Raw genomic sequence first — 20079 nt, 5'->3', positions numbered from 1 at the left:
GGGATTGCGGTTGCTCTGGGAGGACCGAGTCACTTCTCACGAGGGCAGCTGGTCATGGCGAGGCCACCCTGTGCATTCGCCCCTCCTGCCAGAGGCCAGGCCCCTCTCCATCCCCTTCCGTGCTGTGACACAGCCAGGGACCAGCTCGGGACACCAGTGCTACACTGTTTAGACCCTTCAATCACCAGGATCATGAGCCAAGTCCATCTCTTTACAAAAAGTGCATTTTCTCAAGTTCTTTGTTTCACAACAGAAAATGGATGGAGACCCCAGGGTCCCTGAGCGGGTGCAAGGGAGCCATCTCCCCGTGGCTCTGGGCCTGTCCCCCAGCTCCTGAGTGTACCCTGAACAGGCTTGGCACTGGCCTTGGGATCAGACAGCAGAGGGACAGAATCTATGCAAAGCGAGCGTGGATGCAGAGGACGAAGAGCCAGGGGCTACCCTGGGGAGGGGTCACCTCCACCCTGGGGGCCATCAGACGTCTGGTGGGAAGGGTATTCTGGCACAAGGAACAGAAGGGCAAAGGCTCAGAGGCCCAGAACCACCCCGGTGGCCATGATGATGGCCTCAGACGCAGAAGGCGAGGCCAGGGAGGGAGAGGCTGGGATGAGGCCTCTGTGGGTAGGAGGCAGAGCACGCGGGCCAGCAACAGGAAGTGCCCCAGTTGCTGGAGGCCTGATGGAAGGCGGGAGGGAGAGGGAGGGCAGAGAATAGGGAGGAAAGCTAAGCCCAGGCCCGGGGCAGACACGGGACCCAGGAACTCTCCGTTGTCTTCTCTGATCTCAAGAACCCGCAGAGGACGCCCGCATGGCTGCACCTGCTGTGTGCCTTCCCTGTGGCTTGACTGACAGGCCGGTCCCGAGGGCCTGGACGCCCTCAGCCAGCCCAGGGAACGAGCAATGCCGTGAGTACGAGCATAGGGGTCCCCGCAGGAGGCTCCGGCTGGCAGAGTGCGGAGTTGGTTTCACCCGCAGGGGTGCCAGGGCCAGGCCGGCCTCGAATGCACCTGCCCTGGCACAGGCGGAGCAGGGGGAGGGGCTGACGGTCATGCTGCACTTTCCACGCAGGGGTTAACAGGGCTGGGCACTGAGTTATTTCTCAGGTGGGGACACTGAGGCTTGCCGAGGAGGGCTGCCTGCTCTGGAGCCAGCAAGTCAAGGTCGGTGCCCCCCGGGGAGTTGAGCTGCCGGCACGTGGAAACTGGCAGACGTGAGCGCTACACGCGGTGCTGCCCAGCCCCAGGAGGCGGCACCAGCCCTGGGGCGTCGGCAGGACGCTGGCCCACCACAGAGCTGGCGCAGGCTTGCCAACCTCCTGCTTTTCCCAGGCTCAGAGATCCCTGAATGTCACGGCCTAAGCCACTTGACCTCAGAGCGCCACAGGCAGGAGGGCTGGTGCGGGGGGTGCGGTTTGCTCCCCAGCGAGGGTTTTATTTTTGCCAGGCAGTCCATAAAGTGACTGGAGGGCAGGCAGCCTGGCTGTGAAGGGCCTGCAGCCGCTCAGGGGCTGTGCCTCCAGGTAAGGCCTCTGCAGAGGGACTCAGGGTTCCCGGGACTCACCACCGCCTGGCCCTTCACCTGGAACAATCTCCCACTTAGTTCCCGGAAAGCCGCCCCTACCCCCACCGCCACCACCACCCGGGGCCCTGCCAGGTGGAGGCAGCATGGATCCATTTTACAGATGAGAAAACCGAGGGTCAGGAGCTGAAGATACTTGCTGGTGGGGGTGCACAGTGAGGACCTGGTGGCGAGGCTCGCTCCACTCCACTCTTTCTGAGTCCCAGTACAGAACGAGGGGTCTGTGCCCCTCGCTTAAACACTGTTCAGGGAACCGGCACTGGCCTCGTGGGTGGGGCGGCCGCGTCCCCTAGCAGAGCGCCTGGCTTTGCTTCCCAGCTCGGCCCCGACTCCTGCTTCCCACCAGGGCAGGCCCTGGGAGGCGGTGGCGGTGGCTCGCGCAGTGGGGTCCCGGCCACTCACATGCAGACCTGGACTGCAGTCCTGGCTCCTCGCTCCAGCCCTGCCTCGGCCCCGGCCACTTTGCCTCCGTCCGGGGAGTAAAGCAGTGGAAAGCAACTGCCCCCATCTGCCGGCCTGGGGCTCTCAGCTGTCAGCTTCCATACAGACAGTGAACAGTGGTTTTCAGACTGAAGAATTCCGCAGTGCGGGGCACAGAATATGGAGCTGGGGGGCTCCTCTGAGCACAGGCCCTGGGGGGCAGACTCCGCCCTGCTGCTCCCACGCCCACGGACCCACCTCAGAGGCTGCTCACGCCGAGGCCGGAGCCCCCCGGCTTGATGAGCTGCAGGGGCCCCGGGTGAGAAGAACCCAGAGAGGCGGGTCTGTCTGGTGCTGTCGTTGGGAACTCTGAGACCTGGGAGCCTCTTCAAGGACACAACCCCAATTAAACTGCAATCGGAGTTCCCACTCATCAGGACTCCCGGCTGGAATTCGCCCTCGGGAGGGGCCGGGTCGGACCTCCTGGTCAGGGTTCCCGCAGGGACCAGGCCAGCCCTCCCCCCAGCAGAAGTGATGCCCAGAGTGCAAGGCCAGCAGCCATGTGGCCTTAGGACAAGTGCATAACCTCGGTGAACCCCAGAGTCCTGAGATGCAAAGCAAGGATGGTGGGGACCCCTAACTTATGCTGTGGGGGTGGAGAGTCCTGGCTGGGCTGGGACAGACCCCCAGGGGGACTGGGTCCAGTCCCTTGTCTTCCCAAGTGTAAGACTACAACCGCACAAGAGCACAGAGATTGAGACGAAAGGACGGTGCGCACTCAGGCGGGAGTGTGGGCAACCTCAGGGGAGCAAACTGCCCCCACCCGGGCTGGGCGGTGCTTTCATAGGACTTGGTGGGGGCTGCAGCATGGGGTGGTCTCCGAGAAGGGGTTGTGGCTCCAGTGCTTGATGGAAAGGGAGGCGTAGCCTGGGCACGGCCAGGCTGGCTGGGCAGGGCGGGTGCATGGCTGGGGTTGGCTGCCCTCAGCTCCTGGTCCCTCCCAGCCTCCCCCCAGCGCACAACTGCAGAGCCAGCTCAGGGGAACAGGGAGCACTGTCTCTTTGTAAGGGTGACCCTGTGTGTGGCCGAAGAGCCCTTGCGGGGCAGGAAGGAACGTTCTAGGCCTGCTCTCAGGGCAGGGCGTGGGGGGAGCTTCCACAGAATCATCACTCTATAAGAGACGATTTCTGCAGCTCCAGAAAAGCCTGGGGCACAGGAGGAGCCGCGCTCGGTGGGCGTCACCCTGCCCTCGGTGGGCGTCCACCCTGAACCCAGTGGGCGTCACCCTGCCCTCAGTGGGCATCACCCCTGTGCCCAGTGGGCATCCACCCTGCGCTCTGTGTGCGTCCACCCAGTACCCAGTAGGCATCTACCCAGTACCCAGTGGGCGTCCACCCTGCCCTTAGTGGCTGTCCACCCAGTACACAGTGGGCGTCCACCCTGCCCTCGGTGGGCGTCCACCCAGTACCCAGTGGGCGTCCACCCTGCCCTCAGTGGGCATCACCCCTGCGCCCAGTGGGCATCCACCCTGCGCTCAGTGTGCGTCCACCCAGTACCCAGTAGGCATCTACCCAGTACTCAGTGGGCGTCCACCCAGTACCCAGTGGGCGTCCACCCTACCCTCAGTGGGCATCCACCCTGCCCTCAGGGGGCGTCCACCCTGCACTCAGTGTGTGTCCACCCAGTATCCAGTAGGTATCTACCCAGTACCCAGTGGGCATCCACCCTGCCCTCAGTGGGCGTCCACCCTGCCCTCAGTGGATGTCCACTCTGCCCTCAGGGGTCGTCCACCCTGTGCTCAGTGGGCATCACCCCTGCGCTAAGTGTGCGTCCACCCAGTACCCAGTGGGCATCCACCCTGCCCTCAGGGGGCGTCCACCTTGCACTCAGTGGGCGTCCACCCTGCGCTCAGTGGGCAGCACTGGGGCCCCCACGGCTCCTCCGAGACTCGGGCAGGTGCCTCAGCTCCTGCGCCTCAGCTGCCTCCCTGTGAGTGGGGTTGGTGGAGATCAAACGAGCGTCTCCACGTGAGGCTCTTCTTGCTCTGCCTGGCGCAGGCACCCGGGGCCAGCCCTGCGGTCATCCCTGGATGGTAGCCATTCCGGGTTCGGAACAGGCTCTCCTGTGGACTCTCTCACACGCCCCCCCCCCCCAGCCCAGGTCCCCCGGACTCCCCTGAGCCTGGAGGGGAGGTCCCTGCCCTGGGAAAATGGCTGCCCTGACAGTCCCCAGCTGGGGTGGCTTCTGCCAGCTCCCTGGGTGGCCTGGACCAGGCCCTGTTTCTTATCACACTTGAGGGAGCCCTGGTGTTCTTCAAAATGCTGACGGGGAGGGGAGAGTACAGGGGAGCGGAGGGAGAATGCAGGGAAGCCGGGAGAGGGGGAAAGGGCCACAGGGGGCCAGTCCGGCCCTGCCCACCCAGCCCTCGGGGGTGTGGCTACGGTGAATGGCACCAGTGAGCACCTGCCACAGAGCTGGAGATCGTGCAGGTGCAGCTGGGGTTACACACCGCGGAGCCTGAGCCGCGGGGATCGCGGGGTCTGATCTGACCACAGGAGACCCTGCTGAGCTGAGCGCTGCTCTGGCTGGTGGCGGAAGAGGAAGCCGAGTGACTGCAGGTGGGAGGGAGCCGTGGTGGGAAGAGACAGGGGTGGCAGGGGCCACGGGGGCCAGAAAACCCGCTAGGAGCTCAGCACGCCCTCAGCCAACGTCCGGCAAGAAAGCAGGGACCTCGGGCGCCGGCTGCAAGGAGCTACACTCTGCTGACGACCCAAGACTGGAAGCAGAGTCTCCCTGGAGCCTTCGGACAGGGGCCCTAGCCTTGACTTTGATCCTGTGAGACCCTAAGAGGAGAACCCGGTTCAGCCCTCGCAGATTTCTGAGTGACAGCTCACTGGGCTGTCCGGCAGGGGCCCTGTAAGACACGCTAAGTCTTCGGGCAGGACCTTGGGGCTCTGGGGCCCAGCTGTGCAGAAGGAGCAAGGTCGACGTGAGTGTCAAGGCCATCGTTTGGCCTGTCCCAATGCCAGGTGCCCCAGAGCCAGGAGAATATTTGTGTCTGGGTGAGGTCATGGCGGGAGGAGGGCCATGGTGTGCCCAGCTGAGCTGGTTTAAGACAGATCTGGTGCGCAGCGTAACCACGTCAGCAGCATCTGGACAACCGTGCGGCCCTGTGATCCCTGTGCAGTCTGTGCTTGGCGCCCTGGGTCTGCCAATGTCTCTGACCCAGGAGAAGGCCTTCTGGGCCTCAGCCAAGGTCAAGGGCACCAGCGAGGCCTTTCCAGGACAGTCTGTCCAGCTGAGGCCACAGCCGCTGCCAAGCCTCAGCCGACTCCGGCTGGAGGAGAGAGCCCGGTTCCCACCAGGTGGGTGCCATCTACCCACAAATTCGCTTGGGCCCCCACTGCCCCTCATCTCATCAGCATCTCTCACATGGCCCCAGACAACACAGCTCACAGAGCGTTTAGCATCTGGACCTCGTGGAGGTGCAGAGGCCTGGGGCCCTGCACTCAGAAGCGCCGGGTTTGGTGCTCTGCTCTTGCTGTCTTGAAACCTGGGCTGTGTTCTGAGCAGGGGCTGTGCCTTGTCAGTCTGCACCAGGCCCATTTTATGGACTTGACCTCAACTCCTTAGCTCACTCTCAGCAGGAGAGGGTAGTGATTGCACCATTTAATTATTTGTTTATTTTTAATTTATTTGAAAGGCAGAGTTATAAAAGAGAGGGAGAGATCTTCCATCTGCTGGTTCACCCCCCACACCCAGATGGCCACAATGGCTGGGGTTGGGCCAGGATGAAGCCAGGAACCAGGAGCTTCTTCTTCTGGGTCTCCCCCATAGGTGTAAGAGTCCAAACACTTGGGCCATCTTTCGCTGCTTTCCCAGTTGCATTAGCAAGGAGCTGGATTGGAAGCGGAGCAGCCAGGTCTCGAACCGGTGCCCATGAGTGGTGCCAGCATCGCAGGAGGCGGCTTAACTCCTTACACCACAGCTGCTTTCCTTCCCCATTCCCTGAGTCCGGGCACATTCTGCACCACACAGGCCCTGGCTTGTGCAGTGCCCTTGGCCCGGACTGTGACCCACATGTGCACCCAGGTGACAGTTCTGTGCCAGGACGCAGGGCAACCTGCACCCCTGCAGTGCTGAGTGCTCCCTGGCCCTTTCCCCTCTGCCTGTCCACACGGCCTCCTGCCCAGGGAAGCTGTGCCCTCACGTCCTAGCCGCTGATGCAGCTCCTGGCTCCTTGTGGGACTCATGGCCTTTAAGTCGGGCCCCACGGGTAAAAATAAGCACCGTCATCATCACTGGGCCTTTGCCTGGGGCTGCCGCCACCCTGGATGGCTGGGCTCCCGCACACAGCGTCGCCCCAGGCGTGGGGAGGGTGCTGCAGCCAGCACTCTGTTTGAGGTGAGAAACGGGCACAGAGACGGACTAAGCAGCTCAACAGCAAGCAACAGCAAGCCGACAGGTGCGCAAGGCGCAGGGCCAGGGGGACGTGCAGCTGTGGAAGCCTCAGCAGCCCCACCAAGACCGGGCAACAGGTGATGGATCAGGACCTGTTTTCCTTCTCCCAAGATCAGCCTTTCCCTGGAGGGGACGCAGCAACCCTGGGCCCGACAGGCACCTGGATCAGAAACGAGCCCGCCGGGCACCGAGGCCTGCAGATCCGGAGTCTCAGCCAGCTCCTCTGTGGGGCCAGGCACGGACGCTAAATATAGGCCCTGAGTTCAGGGCAGACGCTGGGAGGCGGGGCCCCCACGCAGCTCAGACAGCCCTCGGCTCAGGCGCCCAGGCTGGCTGCGCCCCAGAGCCTGCAGGCCACGCTCTCGCCCGGCTCTCGGCAGGTGCCAGGTCTGTGAGCCCAGGTCATATGCTCCCAGGCGCCGGGCCAGAAACTATGACGGTGCAGTTTGCAGGAGACGCTGGCTGGCGTTAGGGGCACTGGAAAACCAGGAAGGAGGAGAGGAAGGGAAAGGAGAGGGAGAGGTGCAAGCAATCTGGACCCTGTGTTGAGTGAGTGAACTTGGAAATGCATTTCTAAGTCTCTGGGCCACCCTCTCCTTAGCTGTGAGTGCACATGGCCACATCCGCCCCGAGGGTGGCACAAGAGGGCAGCTGCCCATCCCTCCCCTCCCAGGGTCAGCTCATGCTGGAGCTCCCTGAGGTCTCTGGGGACCAGCCTCCCAGGAGCACGTAGAAGACCTCACGTGTGCATGTGTGTGTCCAAGCACACACCCCATATCACAGCTTCTGTTTTTTGTTTTTTAATTTTTTAATGTATTCTATTTATTTTTCATCCACTTGGAAGGGGGAAAGAGAGAGAGAGAGAAAGAGAGAGAGAGAGAGAGAGAGAGAAATCTTCCATTTGCTGGTTCACTCCCCAAATGCCTGCAACAGCCAGGGCTTTGCCAGGCTGAAGCCAGGGACTGGTAACCCCACCCTGGTCTCCTACACGGGTGGCAGAGGTCCAAGCTCTGGTGCCTCCCAGGGAGCATTAGCAGGAAGCTGGAGAGAAAGCAGGGCGGCCGGGCTGAGCCGGGCACTCCACGGTATCTGGGTTTGATCCCCCGTCTCTCTCCAGACTCCAGCCTCCTGCTAAGGCAGACCCTGGGAGACAGCAGCGACGGCTCAGCTGGTCGGGCCCCTGCGACCTGTGTGAGAGGCCCAGCCCGAGTTCCCAGCTCAGTCTGGCCCCCAACCCGGCCCCAGATATTACAGGCATTTGTGGTGTAAATTGGCATGCAGGAGTTTCTCTCTCTCTCTCTCTCTCTCTCTCTCTCTCTCTCTCTTTCTCTTTCTCTTTCTCTCTTTCTCTCTCCCACATCTCAATGTCTCTGTGCCTCTCAAATAAATAAATAAGCATAAAATTGAAAATCTATATGTAGTCTCACTTTGAATTCCAATTGGTTTGCAATTATGATTTTTCTTTTCCAAGCACAAAGTAATGTGGGGATAGCAGCCAATGGCTGCCGATCTGCTTCCTGGGCACCTGAGGGTGCGCTCCCCACCCGCCCCTCACCCACCTCTCACCCGCCCTCAGTGCAGTTAGTGCCTCCACTGCTAAGGGCTCTGGAGAGGAGGAGGCTTGCACAGGGTCCCAACAGAACTTTCTAGAAGGGCTAAGACCCGCATGCAGGCCTGCGCCTTTTCCCACAAGTTGGGTGCCTCCTAAACTGATCCAAGTTGTTCCATCCCACATGGACAAACATGAGCATTAAGAAAGAAATGGAGGGGGCTGGTACTGTGGCGCAGCGGGTTAACACTCTGGCCTGAAGCGCCGGCATCCCATATGGGCGCCGGTTCCAGTCCCAGCTACTCCACTTCCGATCCAGCTCTCTGCTACAGCCTGGGAAATCAGTAGAATGTGGCCCAAGTCCTTGGGCTCTGCACCCACGTGGAATACCCGGAAGAAGCTCCTGACTCCTGGTTTCGGATTGGAGCAGCTCCGGCCGTAGCAGCTATCTGGGGAGTGAACCATAGGATGGAAGACCTCTCTCTCTCTCTACCTCTCTCTGTAACTCTGTCTTTCAAATAAATAAAAATAAATCTTTAAAAAAAAAAGAAAGAAAGAAATGGAGGTCTACATTTTTTTTTAAAAGGAAGACTTCCAGTGATACTCAATGTTTTTGTAAGACTAGGACTTCGCCCGCTGTCCTGCCAGCAGGTGGGTTCCGTCCGCCTCTTTGCTTTACCTGCAAAACGCAGGCCGTCAGAGCGTGGTGGGGCTCGGTGTGCAGGTGGCAGATGCTCCCGGAGAAGCCCCGGGCATCGCGGTTGCCACCTTGGCTGCTCCTTTCTTGCTGCTCAGACCACGGCTGCTTCCTCCCACCCCGACCTCCGGAGCAGCTTCCCGAGCGCTGGCTGAGCCGCCCGTTATGTAACGGTGACAGGCCCTGCGGATCCACGCCCCAGCCCTGGGGACGGGGCTGGCCCCAGTCCCGTAGGCTCCCTCCCGGCCTGGCCCTTCGTCAGCTGGGCGCAGGCCCTCTTCCACCGGCCACTCCTCAGCCAGGCTCGCACCACTGCCATGCGGGTCGCACGAGGGCCCCTGCATTCTGCCCTGGGGACCAGGCTGCCTGGAGCAAGGCGGGGTGTTTAGCGGCACCCCGATCTCTACTCACTCCACGCCCAGAGCCCTTCACACCCCAAGCTGTAGCAACCAAAACGGTCTCACATCCCCTGCCCCAAACTGTCCCTAGGTAAGAGCCATTGCCTCCAACCCACCTGCACCCCTCTGTGTCAGGAAGTTTAAGCTACTAACAACTTCTTGGTTTGTAAGTCTTTATTCTAAGGGAGGTAGACACGCACACGCGCATATGTGTTTCTCTACATACATGATGTACTCTCAATTACAAAATGGATTCTATTGTATGTACATGTATGTATTATATATGAACAGATCACATGTATGTTTGTGTATACACCCACATGCACATGCATGTGTACATGTAGAAGGCTTGGGCCACTGTGTGCATATGATGTAATCTTTGCCACCTCCCTATGAGATATGTAGGCACTGTCACTTCCTCCTCATTTTGTAGAAGAGAAAAGCACAGCTCAGAGAGGTCAGTGGGTCGTCCAGCTGGCGGGTAACTCGGAGCTTGGGCTGTGCAGAGGCTCCGGGCAGCGCGCCGTCTCTGCGGTTCTGTGCTGGGCGCAGCCGCAGCCTGACCTCCCGCGGTGGGAACAGCGAGGCTCGGCCGCACTGACACCCAAGCTGCCTGGGCTCAGGCCTCCAGCTTCGCACCAGGGCTCGGGGTCGGTTGCAAACCACAACCTCCTCTTCGAGTGTTCCTGGGAGTCTGCAGGGTCACCAGGCATCCCGGACCAGCCCAAGAGGAAGTCCAGCCTGTCCCTGGGCACCCCCTGCTCTGGTGTGGGGTGGCTCCTGCCAACTGGCCCAGCTGGCGCTCTGGGGTCTGTAGCTTGGTGAGATTATCAACACGGAGGTCAGTCTGTGAGCTCCCGGGGGAGCCAACAAAAGGCACCACACAGATTTCTGGAATCATTGCTCCTCCCACACCTGGACAAGCTCCTCCCATCTCTAGCCTCGGTTTTTCCCCCACAGGCAAGGGATGCTGGAACAGGCGCCCCAAGGACCTCCCAATTCGGGTGTGTGTCGCGTTCAGCTGGCTGAGCTCAGGCAGGGCCTGGGAGAGCCTCGTTTCCTCACTGGGGCCCCAGAGGGGCTGATGAATGGGCACTCCCTGCCCTATACCTGCCCACAGGAGGAGGCAGGAGGGGAGGCCGCCTGCTCTGTCTAGACATCGGGGCCCGATTCCCTCCAAGCCCCCAGCCCTGCGTCACATCCAGAAGCCTGCCTCCGGGGCTGGCTCTTGTCCCCACCTCTGTGATGCCACAGCACCGGCCGCGTGGCCTCCTCGGAGGAGCAAGGCCAGGGTGAAAGCCGGTTACTGACAGCTGTGGCCTTTTAGCCGGCGGCTCCTGCAGAGGACCCACAGGAGTGACAGCTGCGTGCCTGGAGCAAAAGGCCCCTGCTGTTCGCTTGGAGCCGGCTCCAGGGTGGCTGGGCCCTGACCCGCATCTGCTTTGTCCTCCCCGCTCCGCAGCAGTGGCGGCAGGGACAGGCAGGCCCCAGCTCTGCCCAGACGGCGCGGGGCCAGCAGCTGCCGCATCCAGCAGGTGCATGGGTCCGAGCACCCAAAGAGGGCGGTCCCTTCCCTCCAGTCTGCGGGTGACCGCAAGTGCCTGCTTGGCTGCTCATGGAAAACCTGCTTTGCTGCTCACTTGGACCACTGGCGTCCTGAGTTCCCAGGGGGTGACCCAGGCAGGGTGGGAGCAAGCCCTGGAGGAGGCTGGGTGACGGTCAGCCTGAGAGCCAGCAGCCTTCAAGACAGGCTGGACCAAGGCCCACAGTCACCAGAGCACCCTTGAGGCCCTGACCAGTGGGCGGTGCGCTCTCCTCTAGCTGTGGCAGGTGCAAAGGAGGAGAGATGACGGGGGCTGTCTCCTGCTGGGCCCTGGGGGGAGCAGGTGCTGTTCAAGCTCTGGGGTCCCCTTTTAATCTCAACAACCATAGGAGAGAGACTCTGTCACTCCCCGACCCTCAGAGACAAGGCTGAGTTCACGGAGCTATGGCTAGGGTCCTGCAGCAGGCGAGGCATAGGCGGAGAGAAGCCGACTGTGGGGCCCTTGCTGGACACAGGAGTGGGCGCCACTACCTGGGGCTGCACGTGCATTGCATCTGCATATGCACAGGACTGGCCATGCAAGCCCCCCCCCAGCAGGGGGCCCGGACCCCTCCAGGCACAGGGCCGTCCCCAGCAGATATGTCCCAGAGTTTCCAGGGCGATTGGTCCTTAGCAAGGGTCTCCCCGGGGCTGGGGAGGTGTATTGGGGTGCGGCAGAGTAGGCATGAGAGCAGGGAGAACCACCCGTCCTTCCTGCCTGCTGGTCAGCGGAGGCTGCTCCTGTCTGCAGGGTCCCTAGTGACGCAGGACAGCACCAGCAGGTGCAAGCGGCACCGGGTCCTGAGACCACCTTTGTCCTCCAGTTTCTGCGGATTTGGATGGGAGCCCTGGGTCCCCTTAACATGCATGCGGGGTCTGGGGAGAACAGAGCCTTGTGTGGCCAGGCAGGGAAAGAGACATGGTAAGGGGAGCCCGCGAATGCCACCATGAGAGGATGGCAGGTGGCCTTCACCAGGCCGTGGGGATTGCCGGGTAGTGAAGGCCCATCCTGGGTCCACACCTGGAGCGTCGTGGGGTGTCCCCTGCCCCCCAGGCACCTGGCCCCTAGATTGTCAGTGGGGTGTCCCTTGTCCCCAGGCACCTGGTCCCTAGATTGTCAGTGGGGTGTCCCCTGCCCCCCAGGCACCTGGTCCCTAGATTGTCAGTGGGGTGTCCCTTGTTCCCAGGCACCTGGTCCCTAGATTGTCAGTGGGGTGTTCCTTGTTCCCAGGCACCTGGTCCCTAGATTGTCAGTGGGGTGTCCCTTGTCCCCAGGCACCTGGCCCCTAGATTGTCAGTGGGGTGTCCCTTGTTCCCAGGCACCTGGCCCCTAGATTGTCAGTGGGGTGTCCCTTGTTCCCAGGCACCTGGCCCCTAGATTGTCAGTGGGGTGTCCCTTGTTCCCAGGCACCTGGCCCCTAGATTGTCAGTGGGGTGTCCCTTGTTCCCAGGCACCTGGCCCCTAGATTGTCAGTGGGGTGTCCTGCCGGAGACCAGCTCCAGCCAGTCCAGGGCCCCAGGATGTGAGAGGTGTTGACGCTCGAAGAGATGAGAGACGCTCACAGCAAGGCTGATGGCACGGCTCTGGCCCTCGAGCACCAGACGTTATTTTTATATCATAAGCCACACAATGATTCTTTCTTCTTACAAGGAAAAGCCTGTTGTCCATTTTTTCTAATTACAGTTTCTTCGATTTTCAAGGGCATATTCAGAGCACGGATAACACTCACAGACAGGTGTGAGATGACGGGCTGCCGACACAAGCCAAGGCCTCGAGTGCTGTCGAGCTAGGCAGAAATTGGCTACATAAGCTAGAACAGTACCTTCCTAATCTAATCTTTACTAGAAGGCCCAAGGTCAAAGCAGGTCCTTTTTAAAATGTATCCCCTCTTTGCAGTTCTTTCTGTAATTCTTTAATTTCTTTATTGCACTTATTTGAAGGTTCACTTAGCTCTATTCTACAGTTTTGACATCCTAACCATTGTAGTATTTGTAGCATATAGTGAATTAAAGCTTTAGTAACATCTGTCTTTATTCTAGTGGGAAGTATATACCAGAGAGCCTGTTGCCTTTTAATTCTTTTCCGCAAACAGCTCAACCTTGCATAAGGCATTAACCCTTTCTTCTGCACTAACATTCTGCTTGATTAAAATTCTACAAAGCAATGGACCTTTTGGAGGCTATGAAACTAAGTGCACTTCCCTAAAATTAGGAATACAGCAATCATTAGCAGGACCACCAGGAAGCTCCGGCTTGCTTATGCAGAGTATAGCTCCCATCAAACCTAAAACCACCAAGAGGACTGTCCTCCTCACGCCTTGCTGAGACAGACCTTCTGCTGTGACCTTGTCAGCCAGCCGATGTAGCCTTGGCCTCGTCAGTGTCCCCTGTCCCCTAGGCACCTGACCCCTAGAGTGTCAGTAGGGTGTCCCCCGCCCCCCGGGCACCTGACCCCTAGATTGTCAGTGGGGTGTCCCCTGTCCCCTGGGCACCTGGCCCCTAGAGTGTCAGTGGGGTGTCCCCGCCCCCCGGGCACCTGACCCCTAGATTGTCAGTGGGGTGTCCCATGTCCCCTGGGCACCTGACCCCTAGATTGTCAGTGGGGTGTCCCCTGCCCCCCGGGCACCTGACCCCTAGAGTGTCAGTGGGTTGTCCCCTGTCCTCTGGGCACCTGGCCCCTAGATTGTCAGTGGGGTGTCCCAGCCCCCCGGGCACCTGGCCCCTAGAGTGTCAGTGGGGTGTCCCCCGGGCACTTGACCCCTAGAGTGTCAGTGGGGTGTCCCCACCCCCCGGGCACCTGGCCCCTAGAGTGTCAGTGGGGTGTCCCCTGGGTACCTGGCCCCTAGAGTGTCAGTGGGGTGTCCCCGCCCCCCGGGCACCTGGCCCCTAGAGTGTCAGTGGGGTGTCCCCGCCCCCCGGGCACCTGGCCCCTAGAGTGTCAGTGGGGTGTCCCCGCCCCCCGGGCACCTGGCCCCTAGAGTGTGTGTGGGGTGTCCCCGCCCCCCGGGCACCTGACCCCTACCTAGAGTGTCAGTGGGGTGTCCCTGCCCCCCGGACACCTGGCCCCTAGAGTGTCAGTGGGGTGTCCCTGCCCCCCGGGCACCTGACCCCTACCTAGAGTGTCAGTGGGGTGTCCCTGCCCCCCGGGCACCTGGCCCGTGTGGTTTGTGCTTTCTAGAAGCAGGAGACACATCCTCTCCCCCTGGAATGCGCTTCAGCACAGGGCAGGGGGCGGGGCAAGGACGTCTCCACTCAGGCTCTTCTGCTGCCCCTCCACAGGTGCTCCGCCCTCCCTCCCAGGACTCCAGCCCCTGTCTGGCACCCTCACCCCAGATCCAGCGCTGCCCAGACCAAGGGCTGGGCTCTGTCTGCTCCGCTCTGCTCTGGTTATTTGAGACCCAACAAGCTGATAGGAAGAGGCAGCCAGCGGCCAGGACGCCAGGGTGGGGGCGGGTGCTTATTTCCGTGGTGGTGGGCGGCTGCTGGGTCAGGTGTCCCAGGACACAGTACCGGCCCACAGCCCTGCTCCTGGGCCCCTTGCTGCCTCTCCAGCCCAGGCCTCTCCCCTTCCCTCCTTCCTGGAGGAGGCGTCACTGTCAGGGAAATGCTGGTCTGGTTCCCACGGGGACCCCCTAGGTGTGGGGCTTCTAAACTGTGTTCACCCCCACACACGCACACACACGCCCATAGTCACACATAGACACATATGCCACACACACATACACACACTTACACACACATCACACATGTACACACACCCACACACATAGACACATACACCACACATTTACACACATCACATACACACGCGCACACACGCCCATAGTCACACGTAGACACATACACCATACACTTACACACACATCACACATGCACACACACCCACAGTCACACGTAGACACATACATCGCATATTTACACCCATCACATACACATGCACACACACACCCATAGTCATACATAGACACATATGCCACACACATACACACATACTCTCACACATACACACACTTACACACACATCACACATGCACATACACCCACAGTCACAGAGACACATACACCACACACTCACATACACATCACACACATAGCCCCATATCACACATAGAGACACACACCACACACACTTACACACATATGCCCATAGTCACATATACAGACACATACACCACACACACACATCACACATGCACACACATGCCCATAGTCACACATAGAGACACATACACCACACACACTTATCCACACATGCCCACAGTCACACATAGAGAAACATACACCACACACTTACACACACATCACACATGCACACACGCACACCCATAGTCACCCATAGAGACACGTACACCACACACACTTACACACATACTCTCACACACACAGTCACACACACACCCATAGTCACACATACAGACACATATACCACACACACACTCTCATACATACACACACATCACACACGTACACTCATAGTCACACATACACATACACCACACACATTTACACACACTCTCTCACACACACACCCATAGTCATAATCATGAGAATTCTGATGGCAACCTGGAGTGACATCCAGAAGGAAGTGGCAGGTCTGTATAAGTGTGCGTATGTGTGGTGTGAGTGTGTGTATGTGTGGTGTGAGTGTGTGTATGTGGTGTGATGTGTGTGTGTATGTGTGGGGTATGTGTGGGGTGTGGAATGTGAGTGTGTGTGTGTATGTGGTGTGAGTGTGTGTACGTGTGGTGTGTGTGTGTGGTATGATGAGTGTGTATGTGTGGGATATGTGTGGGGTGTGGAATGTGAGTGTGTGTGTGTACCTGGTGTGTGTGTGTATGTGTGGTGTGTGTGTGGTATGATGTGTGTGTGTATGTGTGGGATATGTGTGTATATGTGTGGTGTGGAGAGTATGTGTATGTGTGGTGTGTGTGTATGTGGTGTGACGTGTGTGTGTATGTGTAAGGTATGTGTGTATGTGTGGGGTGTGGAGTATGTGTGTATGTATGTGTAGTGTATGGGCTGTTTGTGTGGTGTGGGTGTGTGTATGTGTGGGGTGTGTGTATGTGGTATGATGTATGTGTGTATGTGTGGGGTATGTATGTATGTGTATGGTGTGAGTGTGTATGTGTGGTGTGGTGTGTGGGGTGTGTGTGTTATGTGAGTGTGTGTATGTGTGGGGTGTGGAGTATGTGTGTGTATGTGTGGTGTATGGGGTGTGTGTGTAGTGTGAGTGTGTGTATGTGTGGGGTGGGAGTGTGTGTATGGTATGATGTATGTGTGTATGTGTGGGGTATGTATGTATGTGTATGGTGTGAGTGTATATGTGTGGTGTATGGGGTGTGTGTGTGATGTGAGTGTGTATACATATGTGGTGTGAGTGTGTATGTGTGGGGTGGGAGTGTGTGTATGTGGTGTGATGTATGTGTGGGGTATGTATGTATGTGTATGTGTGGTGTGTGTGGTGTGTGGGGTGTGTGTGTGGTGTGAGTGTGTGTATGTGTGGGGTGTGGAGTATGTGTGTATGTGTGGTGTATGGGGTGTGTGTGTGGTGTGAGTGTGTGTATGTGGTGTGATGTATGTGTGCATGTGTGGGGTATGTATGTATGTGTATGGTGTGAATGTGTGTATGTGCGGTGTGTGGGGGGTGTGTGTGTGGTGAGTGTGTGTATGTGTGGGGTGTGTGTGTGTATGTGGTGTGATGTATGTGTGGGGTATGCATGTATGTGTATGGTGTGAATGTGTGTATGTGTGGTGTGTGGGGTGTGTGTGTGGTGAGTGTGTGTATGTGTGGGGTGTGTGTGTGTATGTGGTGTGATGTATGTGTGGGGTATGTATGTATGTGTATGGTGTGAATGTGTGTATGTGCGGTGTGTGGGGTGTGTATGTGTGGTGTATGGGGTGTGTGTGTGGTGTGTGTGTGTGTATGTGGTGTGATGTATGTGTGGGGTATTCATGTATGTGTATGATGTGAGTGTGTATGTGTGGTGTGTGGGGTGTGTGTGTGGTGTGAGTGTGTGTATGTGTGGGGTGTGGAATATGTGTGTGTATGTGTGGTGTATGGGCTGAGTGCCTTCGTACCGAGGTGGGGTCGGGAGCCCGGGTCTTGGCTGACACTGGTCCTGGGTGAGGGGTGGCCCTCTGCAGGGTGCAGACTCCGCTCCCCGGCCTGGGCCTGGGCCTCCTCCATGCAAGAACTCAAGCGGGGAGGTGGCTCCGAGGAGGTGGGAGTCGGGCGCTCTAGCTCCGTGCACACTGGCGTCCTTTGTGGACCCTGGACAGGCACGCCCAGCCTGCCTGCCAGATAGCTGCTCAGTCTCAGAGGGGGAACGGAGGGTAGGGGCCGAGGCGAGGGGCCGAGCCCCACACACTGCACCCGGCAAAGACCATTCACACTTGAGTCCACGGCTCTGGCTGAAGCCACAGCGAAAAGCCCTGTAGTGGACGACTCATGGCTGAGCTGGGTGCCGGAGCAGAGGAGGGCGTGGCCATGCCAGGGTCCTTGGGATGGCGCAGGGGCAGAAGCCCCCAGGCAGAGGGTACCTTGTCTGGCACTCCACAGGACATCCATGCAGGGCCCCCTTCTAGAAGGTTCTTTCCCCAGAGGAACGGCTGCACAGCAGCCCGGCGCTCTGGGAATCCCCCACACTGCTCTGTGGGGCTCCTCCTGGTGCCTCAATTCTTGGGCTCCCCATTCCTTGGTGGGTGGAGCTGGGGTCCGAAGCCTGGGCCTTTGTGTCAGGCTTACCTGGTCCATCACTTAGAAACGTGGGACTGAGGACAAACCTGCGCCTCGCTTGCCTCATCTGTGAAACGGGGGAATAGCCACCGTTTTCCATGGCTATCATGGAACACCCAAAAAGGGGCGATTTATAAAGAAAAGAGTTTTTTTAGCTCCCAGTTCTTGAAGCTTTAAGTCCAAGATCGGGCAGCGGCATTGCCAGTGTCTATTCCGAGTGAGGCGGGAAGAGAGCTGGGCAGGCAGGTGCAAGTGGAAGACAGAAACCATGCGGGGCCCACGAGAGCCAGAACTCGTTCCAGCCAGGTGGCGCCGTCATCTGTTCGCGAGGGCCCCGAGACCCACACCTCCCAGCAATGCACCCCAAGGAACTGAATCTCCCCACGGGTTCTGGTGGGGGCAAAGCAGACTCCATCACAGCAGCTGGTGGCGAGGATAGTGTTCTGTGGGTTCATCCAGGCGCTCCTGGCCAGGCCCCTGCTGGGTCCGCCGCAGCACCCCTTCTGCGCCCTGGATCTCGCCTCTGCATCTGGGCTTTGGCACCCAAAGCTGAGCCCCAGCTGAGGCAGCAGCGCTCACGGCCTCCCCAGCTCTCTCGGCTGCAGGAGGGTGGCTGGCCAGAGGGCAAGGTGGAGGGAAACCTAAGAAGGGGCCTATCCCAGGTTAGCCCAGGGTTCCAGGCCTGTCTGGGGAAGGGGCTGGTGGTAGACAGCAAGCAGAGGAACCTGCATCCCCACTCTGGCACGGGAGACATCTCATAGAATCTGCTAGAATGTCTTGCCGCTAAGGTAAGTCTGAGTGGTGGAGAGAATCAGTCCTTCTCCACCCTTCTCCGGCGTCCCACCGTGGCATGGAGTCTGGAGGGGGCTAACTCTGAGCTAACCTGGAGGGGCTGCCCAGCCGCGGTGGCCTGGGCAAGGCTGCCCGGCTCGGCAGGGGCTGGAGGAGCAGGAGGCAGCCCAGGGGCCCGTGATGTCCCCCCGTCCTCAGCACCAGCCAGCACCTTGACACAACCCCTGTCAGCGGCACCTGAGCTTGCGGACATCTGTTTCCTTGTGCAGTTCTCCATGTGAGTATGGAAGTATCCCGACGTTCTCCTGAGTCTGTGAGGGTGAGAAATCGCCCTGTGGCTCTCACAAATCCTGCCGAGGGGATGGACCTTTGGAATGGAAATTCTTTTGTCTTGGGAGAAGTGGATCAAGTGACAATCATTTCCTGGCCCCTGACTCTGAGATCAAACACGTGTGTGGGTGTGGAAGCAGCTGGTGGCATGCAGGGCGCATCCTGGCTGCCCAGCAGGTGCAGCTGTGCGTGCATTGTCTCTGCCATTCCACCTGTTCTGGGAACAGGACCAGCTCTTCCTAGACCTGGAGGAAGGGTCCCCTCCTGCTATGTGTCTGCCCAGGGCTTGCTGACATGCTTCCGTGTTTGCAGGTTGGTTTGTCTCCCTAACCTCGAACCCCAGGCTCACCCCACAACATTTGGCAGGGGCACACCGGGTGTCTGCCAATGCCAGGTGCTGCCACCTGCTGCGTGCTGGGCTCCCAACCTCGATGATGTCCCCAAAGACCTATTACATGGACCCCTTTCTGCCCTCCCTGTCTCCCTCTTCTCTTCCGCTCAGTCCCCTTCCTGTCCGCCTTGTCACCTGCCTCCTGTCTGTGCCTTTTCTTCTCTCTTCTCCCCTCTCTCTTTCCTTCCCACCTCTGGTCTCCCTGTTCTCCTTCCCCGTCTCCCTGTGCCTTGCCCTCTGCGTCTCTCTCCTCTCACTCCCTCCTGGGCAGTTCCAGAAACATACCCATATATGGCCTCTATGTCAAGGATCACAAATGATGACATCACGTGGGAGCTGAAGCTCCGAGATGCTCTCCCGAGTGAGCGTCTGTTTTCGATGCACCCGGACCAGCAGACGGCAGGATCCAGCTTCTGCGGCGTGGTCTTCAGACAGGAAATCTGAGATTCACAGCTTCTTATGGTTTGGCTTGTCATCACAGGTCATGCGATGGGCCCGAAATAAACTCCCTGCCTCAAAGCAGAGCGTTGCAGAGGCGCCTGGCACAGCAGCCAGCGAGCAGCTCCGGGCCAGGGCAGAGGCGCTCCGGGAGCATGCTCTGAATTCCGCCGCTCGCCAGAGAACCCCCTGCATCCTCCCGGAGCTGTGCCCCTGGGTCCCAGCCCAACAGGTAACGCATGCTTTCAACTTTCTCGTCCGGACCTTGCACAAAGGCGGTGCGCCAGCTGGGGCTCAGGGCTGCGGGACTCACTGGCAGGCTCCTGGTGTTCCCTGCGCTGTCGCCGTCCCCTGTGTCCCCGTTCTCCTGGGTCCGACAGTGCACCAGCGGCTTTCGTTTTGAGTTGGGGAACAGAGTCAGCATCTCGCACATACGCACCCCTGCTTCAGAAGGGCTCTTGCTCAGAATACGTGGGGCGTGCACTTCTAAAAGTGGAAATGCACCAGGGGCTGTCAACGAGGCCTCTGTGTGTCCCTAGTTCTCTGGCAATGACTGTCGGGCAGGCACCTTTCTGAAACGCAGGCAAGCAGAGGGATGTCTTCATGCCCGGGAAGCCCCTTCCACGCATTTCCCGGGCGCCGATGCCTGCCCAGGACTGTGGAGGGGCAGAGGTGTCCAGGTGCAGCGGCTGCAGCTGCGTCAGCTGG

General features: G+C 59.3%; 1 protein-coding gene across 1 annotated transcript in view; it reads left to right on the top strand.

The window, feature by feature from the left end:
* Window positions 1–19240: 19240 nt before the first annotated feature.
* ASB2 (ankyrin repeat and SOCS box containing 2) overlaps window positions 19241–20079 on the top strand; it is a 36609-nt gene continuing 35770 nt past the window's right edge. Inside the window, exon 1 of the mRNA XM_051839133.2 lies at window positions 19241–19603. The gene's annotated coding sequence lies outside the window, so the exon portion shown is untranslated. The remainder of the gene's footprint in view (window positions 19604–20079) is intronic.

Source organism: Oryctolagus cuniculus, chromosome 20 (genome assembly GCF_964237555.1).
Source record: "Oryctolagus cuniculus chromosome 20, mOryCun1.1, whole genome shotgun sequence".
NCBI lineage: Eukaryota > Metazoa > Chordata > Mammalia > Lagomorpha > Leporidae > Oryctolagus > Oryctolagus cuniculus.
This window is presented reverse-complemented; position numbering and strand designations above follow the sequence as displayed.